At 42.8% G+C, this 7,681-nt stretch overlaps 1 pseudogene; it reads left to right on the forward strand.

The window, feature by feature from the left end:
- Positions 1 to 7,602, forward strand: part of LOC107657304 (interferon-induced very large GTPase 1-like) — an 11,900-nt pseudogene extending 4,298 nt beyond the window's left edge.
- Positions 7,603 to 7,681: the final 79 nt, after the last annotated feature.

The raw sequence follows: 7,681 nt of genomic DNA on the forward strand, positions 1-7,681 counted from the left end.
ACTATACTAAACACTGGAGACAGTTAGTGAGGCTCAGAAGAAAGAGCCTACACATTAATACTGCCTAAGCGGAGCTCTAGAGAGTGGAGGCTTCAGCAGAATGACTCTCTTAAATGAGAGGATGCCTAACAACACTCAGCCCTAATTGAGAAGCTCTAAAAAGTGGAGGTCTCAGCATAACGACTCTCTAAAACGAGAGGAGACCTGACTACACTCAACGCTAGACACAGTTAGTGAGGCTCACGATAGAGCCTACATATTAATAGAACTGTCTAAGCAGAGCTCTAGGGAGCGGAGTACACTGCATAACGACTCAAAAAGCTAGAGTACTGAGCTAGGAGTACTAACCATGCTCCTAAGTGCGAAACAGAGCTCTAGGGAGCAAGCACTCAGCATAACAACCCTCTAAAGCGAGGGGAGTGCAATCATCCACCCTTATGGATCAGCGTACTCAGTACAAAGACCCTCAGGTGAGGGGAGTACTCGAAAGCTCGACCTGAAGAGCGACTTATCAAGGAGGCCCACAAGAGCCTAACAACCTAAAACAGCCACAGAGCTCTGTAGAGGGAACTGTGATCTCAGCATAGCGACCCTCAAAGGGAGGGGAACTACCAGCCTCAAGTACAGCTGATCAAGGAGGCTCACAGAAAGCCTCACAACCTGAAATAACTGCAAAACAAAAATACTAGGGAGCAGAGTGCTCAGCATAGCAGAAACCATACTCAAACTAAATACACGTACCTGGGCGAGGCTAACAACAACAACCTAACAGCCACAGAGCTCTGTTGAGAGAACATTAGGAACTGTGATCTCAGCATAGCGACCCTCAAAGGGAGGGGAGCTACCAGGCTCAAGAACAGCTGGTCAGGGAGGCTCACAGAGAGCCTCACAACCTGAAATAACTGCAAAACAAAAATACTAGGGAGCAGAGTGCTCAGCATAACTCTCTAGGCGAGAGGAGCAGAAACCATGCTCAACCTAAATACACGTACCTGGACTGAGAGGCTCAGAGGAGGCTCAAACAAGAGCCTAACAACTCAAAAACCTTGCTATTACACCAAGTCAGGAGCCTCTTTCACCAATAATGTAGATATCAGAGGTTTTCGGCATTAAACTACAATCAGTATCTCACATTATACACAGTTCCTATTCTGTAAAATAAATAGAAACCAAAAAGGAATTCTGAAAGAGAAAGCACTCCTCGTCAGATTCCTTCCATGCCCCGCATGGAACCTGGAAGGGTTCTTCAACTAACCCTTCCAGGCTCCTACAATCCCCCGTGATCGGTCTGATTAACTGCCTCGGCAGCTGCGAGACCCGAAACGCGGGTGAGAGGCGCTCAATTCTCAAAGAGAATCAAGCATACAAGCATTCTCAACGACTCAGCATAACAACCCTCTAAAGCGAGGGGAGTGCAATCATCCACCCTTATGGATCAGCGTACTCGGTACAAAGACCCTCAAGTGAGGGGAGTACTCGAAAGCTCGACCTGAAGAGCGACTTATCAAGGAGGCCCACAAGAGCCTAACAACCTAAAACAGCCACAGAGCTCTGTAGAGGGAACTGTGATCTCAGCATAGCGACCCTCAAAGGGAGGGGAACTACCAGCCTCAAGTACAGCTGATCAAGGAGGCTCACAGAGAGCCTCACAACCTGAAATAACTGCAAAACAAAAATACTAGGGAGCAGAGTGCTCAGCATAACTCTCTAGGCGAGAGGAGCAGAAACCATGCTCAACCTAAATACACGTACCTGGACTGAGAGGCTCAGAGGAGGCTCAAACAAGAGCCTAACAACTCAAAAACCTTGCTATTACACCAAGTCAGGAGCCTCTTTCACCAATAATGTAGATATCAGAGGTTTTCGGCATTAAACTACAATCAGTATCTCACATTATACACAGTTCCTATTCTGTAAAATAAATAGAAACCAAAAAGGAATTCTGAAAGAGAAAGCACTCCTCGTCAGATTCCTTCCATGCCCCGCATGGAACCTGGAAGGGTTCTTCAACTAACCCTTCCAGGCTCCTACAATCCCCCGTGATCGGTCTGATTAACTGCCTCGGCAGCTGCGAGACCCGAAACGCGGGTGAGAGGCGCTCAATTCTCAAAGAGAATCAAGCATACAAGGCATTCTTAACGCGATCACATCTCGCAGCGTGGCTATATCTCGTTCGAGAGCCAAACACACTCTGTTCAAACACAAAGTTCCCTCAAGAATCAGGCAAGAACAGAAACCGCTGCGAATGCATCGCATTAAGCTTGTTCAACTCCCTCGAGAGGCAAACTCGCTCGTGCAAGCGCTGACAAAAACTCGAGTACAGACCTCTGCTCTAGTAGTTCCGCGAATGCAAACAGTGAGCGCATCCTGCTTCCGTACACAAGGCTTGAAGACAAAGAAAAGGATGACGTATTCTGCAGGGGCTCTTTTATACCCGCAGTCGCTTTATTGTTTACGTCATAGGCTGCCGCCTGCCAATGTCAAGTTCATTGTCGTTTTTTCATTCATGCTTCAGACACCGGTCACAGTGGAGGCGTTCCCCCAGCGTCCTCTAGAGGACGCAGCGTGGAGTTCCCTTTCGAAAGGGAACAAAAAGGATTCTTTATTTATTTTTTCTTTATTGTCTTTATTTTTTAAAAACAAAAAAAATCTTTATTTCAATAAATTGCAAATTATGTTTTAAGCTAACTGCTTTTAATTGTGCTGTTTCTTTCACAGGGAATCATAGAGAAGTATTCATTAGCTCAAAACAGAAATGAAAGGAGGAAAGAAATAGAGCATCTATTTCACAGACTTTATCTTGATAAAAGGCACCCCTCTAAAGTAAGAGCAGCAGATGTTCTTCAACTAACGACACATTCATTACAGTCCCATGAGTCTTGTGCTGAGAAGGACCTGATACAGACTTTCCTACAAAAACTACTGATGATGAACTACAGGGCAAGATACATTAAACCTACAGACACACAGCATGATGGACAACAAAGAAGCAATGACTTATTTGAAGATGAGGGGGATGCTGATATTTTCAGAGAAATATCTTTGATTCCTGAAGAAACAAACAGGAGTGATGCTATTCACCCAATGGACGTTCAGATGGCCGTGTTTCACTGTGCTGATAGTTTCCTGAAGCAGCTGCTGGTGACTAAACTGTCTCAATGTCAGTATGCTCTGCCTCTGCTTGTTCCTGATCCATTTACACAAGAGATTGAGTTTCCTCTTTGGACATTCAGACAAATCAACAAGAGCTGGAAGATGAAAGACATCAAAAATGAAATAATCGGTCAAATCCAGCCAGTCTGGAAGGCAGAAACACCGATGGTCTCTTTCTTCAGGTTTGACCTATTGTCCTCATCCAAATCTCAGCTGATGAACAGTCTGATCAATGAGAGACACAACACGTTCTTCCACAGGAACTGCCCAGGCAGCAGCAGTACCAGAGTACTGATGGATGGAGTGGTGGAGATCACCTGGTACTGCCCCTCTGGGAAAGACACAGATAAATTTGCTCAATGTATTGTGTTCTGTAACCTTCACGGTGATGCAGGAGACAACGAGAAACAGCTGCAGATCCTCACTGAAATGGCCTCAGTCAATGTTGTTATTCTACCACGACTTGACAAAAATGACAGATGTGCATCACAGATGCAAAACCTGTACAAGGACAGAAAGCCACTTATTTGTCTTTTTACTGAGGATAAATCTAGAGTAACTGAAATGAGGAACGGGAAATACAAAATTGGGCTGAAAAACAGAAATCAGTCAGATGTATCTGAAGAACTCATACAAGCTATAAATAAATGCCTCTCATTCTCATCTTCAGAATCAACCTCTGTTTTTAGACTTGAAGATGTGTCCAAGCACTCAAATATCAGAGAAGATGAGGATCATGACAACGACTGCAGAAGAGGGAAAAAAGCAGCACAGCAGATGATGGCTTTACTGAAGAAAAAAGATCTGACAGAAATCAAAGAATCATTTCTGCCCTGTCAGGGGAAACTGTGGCATCAGTGGTGTGAAAAGAACAAAGAATTACATAGATCTCAGGGAAATGAAATGGACATGGAAATAAAACAGAAACAAGACATGAAGAAATTCCGTGAACAGCAGTATAAATCTGACCTTGGTGAGTTCATGAAATTCTTTATTACAGAAATAAATTCACAATCTCCAAATGAGAAGATATTTTTTCTTAAATGGCTCGCAATCCTCCTGGATGAATACACCTCAGTTGACCTTTCTGCTCTGCATTACAAGTATGATGAAAAATGGTCAAATGTCTTAAAACTGAAAGAGAATAATGACAGATTTGAGCAACAGATTGCAACAAATTTGACCAATGAACAAATGGAACTTGATAAGATTTCAAAAGAACTTCAAGCTGCAACCTTTGGCTTGGAGCACATCCTAAGGGAGATCGGTCAGATCTATGAATCGTGTCAATCTGTGAATAAGAACAAGGAAGGCCTGCCGTGTGATTCTTCTTCTCTCGCGAGTCTTGCAGCAGAGATGATGATCTCTGGATTTCCACTGGAGCTGATGGATGGAGATGCTGCTCATGTTCCTGTGGTCTGGGTCACTGCTGTTCTACATGAACTCATCAAGAAACTGGGAGACCAGAGAGTCTTTGTGCTGTCAGTTTTAGGGATTCAGAGCTCTGGGAAATCCACTATGCTGAACGCCATGTTTGGATTGCAGTTTGCTGTCAGTGCTGGCAGGTGCACCAGAGGAGCTTTCATGCAGCTGGTCAGAGTCTCAGACGAGATAAAGATAAAAGAACAGCTGAAGTTTGACTACATTCTGGTTGTTGATACCGAGGGGCTTCGTGCTCTAGAACTTTCTGGAAGGTCAACAAGACATCAGGACAATGAAATGGCCACTTTTGTTGTCGGTCTTGGTAATTTGACATTGATCAACATCTTTGGAGAAAACCCATCAGAGCTGCAGGACATTCTTCAGATCGTTGTTCAGGCCTTTATGAGGATGAAGAAGGTCAGACTGAATCCCAGCTGCATGTTTGTTCATCAGAACGTTTCCGAAGTCACAGCCGGAGAGAAAAACATGGAGGGAAGGAGACGGTTGCAGGCGACGCTGGATGAAATGACAAAACTCGATGCTAAAGATGAAGTCTTTGATGCAGAATGTTTCAATGATGTCATTACTTTTGACATACAGAAGGATGTGAAATATTTTGCACAGCTGTGGGAGGGCAGTCCACCAATGGCACCACCAAACCCATCATACTGTGAAAACATCCAAGATCTAAAGACAACGTTTTTTAGTCACGCCTCAAAATCAGATGGCTTACAGCTGACACACCTAAAAAGTCGTATAAATGATCTCTGGGAGGCTCTACTGAATGAACGATTTGTGTTCAGCTTCAGAAATGCTCTTGAAATCGCAACATACCAAAAACTGGAGACCGGATACAGCAAGTGGTCCTGGAGTCTCCGCAGAACCATGCTGGATATAGAAAACAAACTCTACATCAACATAGAAAATGAAACAATTAATGAGGTTTCAGAAAGTGATCTTCAAGGAAAACTGGAAGTGAAAAGCAGAGAAGTAGAAAATTCACTGTCAGAATTCTTTGAGAAAGACAAAGATAAAGATATACTGATACAGTGGAAAGCATCATTTTATATCAAAATCAAAGACCTTCAGGAAAATATTGTGAGAGAAACAACAAGGAAATTAAATGAGATTCTTCAGCAGCGAGATATGAAGAAAAGGATTGATGCTCAGAGGACACGCCATGAAAATGATCTCTTGGAAAAGAGCAAAGAACTTGCAATAAAACTCAAAGACAAAGCAAACGATGAAACAATCTTGAAAAAAGAGTTTGACACCTTTTGGAAAGATTGTGTTAAGAAGATTACTGCAGAAACTCCTCCGATCAAAGACATTAATGTAATAAAAGACATGAAACAACTCCTCAGTAACTATGAAAGTGTCAGTCTAAACGACTGGATAAGCAGGGATATTTTCTCTGTGCCATGTTATTCAGATTATGTACAGAAACTCCGAGGAGTTACAGGACATACCGTCAGATCAGCTAAACTGAAGTTTGAGGTTGAGACCCAGATTAGAGCCTTAGTCAATGACATTGCTCAACACGCAGACAAAATGATCATGTCATATAACATTTCAAAGACGGGCTACAACAAAACCTACATTCAGGAACTCGCAGATTATATCAAAGCAAGAGTAGTAGATTATGAGCAAGGTTCCAGGAACTTTGTGTTCACAAAGGAATTTTACATGGATTTGGTCATGTCCATCTGTAAGAGAGAAAACAAGGTAATTACTGACCAACACAGACGGTTCAGGGAAGCCAACGATCCTGTTTTATACTTTAAACAGAAGAGCAAAGAGTACTATAGTATTTTCCAGAAATACTGTCAAGGTGCAACATCAGCTGCCATTTTTGGGGAGATCATCTGTCAGAAACTGAAAGAGCCCATTCAACAGAGCGTCTACAAAGATACTGCCAGAGATATGACTAATGAAATTCATATAAACTGTGATTCACTAAATGGAAACAGATCTAAACTAGAGAAACACATCCTAAAGATTCTGGCAGAACAGGAGAATTTTGACAAATACATGAATTACTTTAATAATCCCAGAGACCACTTAAAAAGTTTTGTCAGAGATGAAGTCAATCAGTACATCACTCATAAGTTTGAAGTCAGTGTTCGGCCCAAAATGGAGGATAACATTAAACTCCTGCAGCAGAAGATCATGGAAGCGGCTCATAGAGCGACTACACTGGTCAACACGACCAGCGGAGATGTTCAGAAGTGGCTGAATGATTTCACTCAGCAGCTCTCAGATGTGCTGATATTCTCTGGAAAGGACCTCAGTGGAGTGAGTCATGAAGGAGTCGATGATTTCAACCTCCTAGAAGACGTGATAAGCAAATTACTTGGTTCAGTATCATCTGAAATACACCATAAATTGAGCACAGAGACATTTCCAGAAAATCTGGAACATAAAGACAGACCAGATGAGATTCTGATTGATCATCTCTGTCAGTGCTGCTGGGTTCAGTGTCCGTTCTGTGCAGCCACCTGCACCAACACTGTAGAAAACCATTCTGGAGATCACAGTGTTCCTTTCCATCGAGTGAATGGTCTCACTGGGTGCTGTTATGAGGGAACAGAGTGTCTCAGTGCAGATTTTTGCACATCTTTAGTGATAACTGGTCAAATGTTCTATACAGGTCAGTGGATTAAATGCAATGAATACAGAAAAGCAGGAAATGTTTATGCACAGTGGAACATCACTCCTGACTTCTCTGAGCTGCCGTACTGGAAGTGGTTTGTGTGCAGATTTCAGGAAGATCTGGAAAACCGCTTTGAGAAAACATTCCACATGTGGGATGTGATTTCATATGAATGGAGCCGATACTCAAAAGAGCAAGCTATTGAGAGTTTGGATGAATACATCTAATGACAAATGAAAATGATTCACATGTATGCAGTAGCGACTCCTGGCCATAAAACAGACATGCCAGCTAGTTACTGACCTGATGCAGACACATATAGCTGTGGTAAATGGCTCTCAATGAGAGCTTGCTGCAGTTCCACTTTTAGGAGGGCACTGGCACGAATGCCTCACTCAGTATCATTTTATGTGCCTGCCAAAGTTTGTGATGAATTTTTATATGTCTTGCGTA

Source organism: Sinocyclocheilus anshuiensis, unplaced genomic scaffold (genome assembly GCF_001515605.1).
Source record: "Sinocyclocheilus anshuiensis isolate Anshui unplaced genomic scaffold, SAMN03320099.WGS_v1.1 scaffold239, whole genome shotgun sequence".
In the NCBI taxonomy this organism is placed as follows: Eukaryota; Metazoa; Chordata; class Actinopteri; order Cypriniformes; family Cyprinidae; genus Sinocyclocheilus; species Sinocyclocheilus anshuiensis.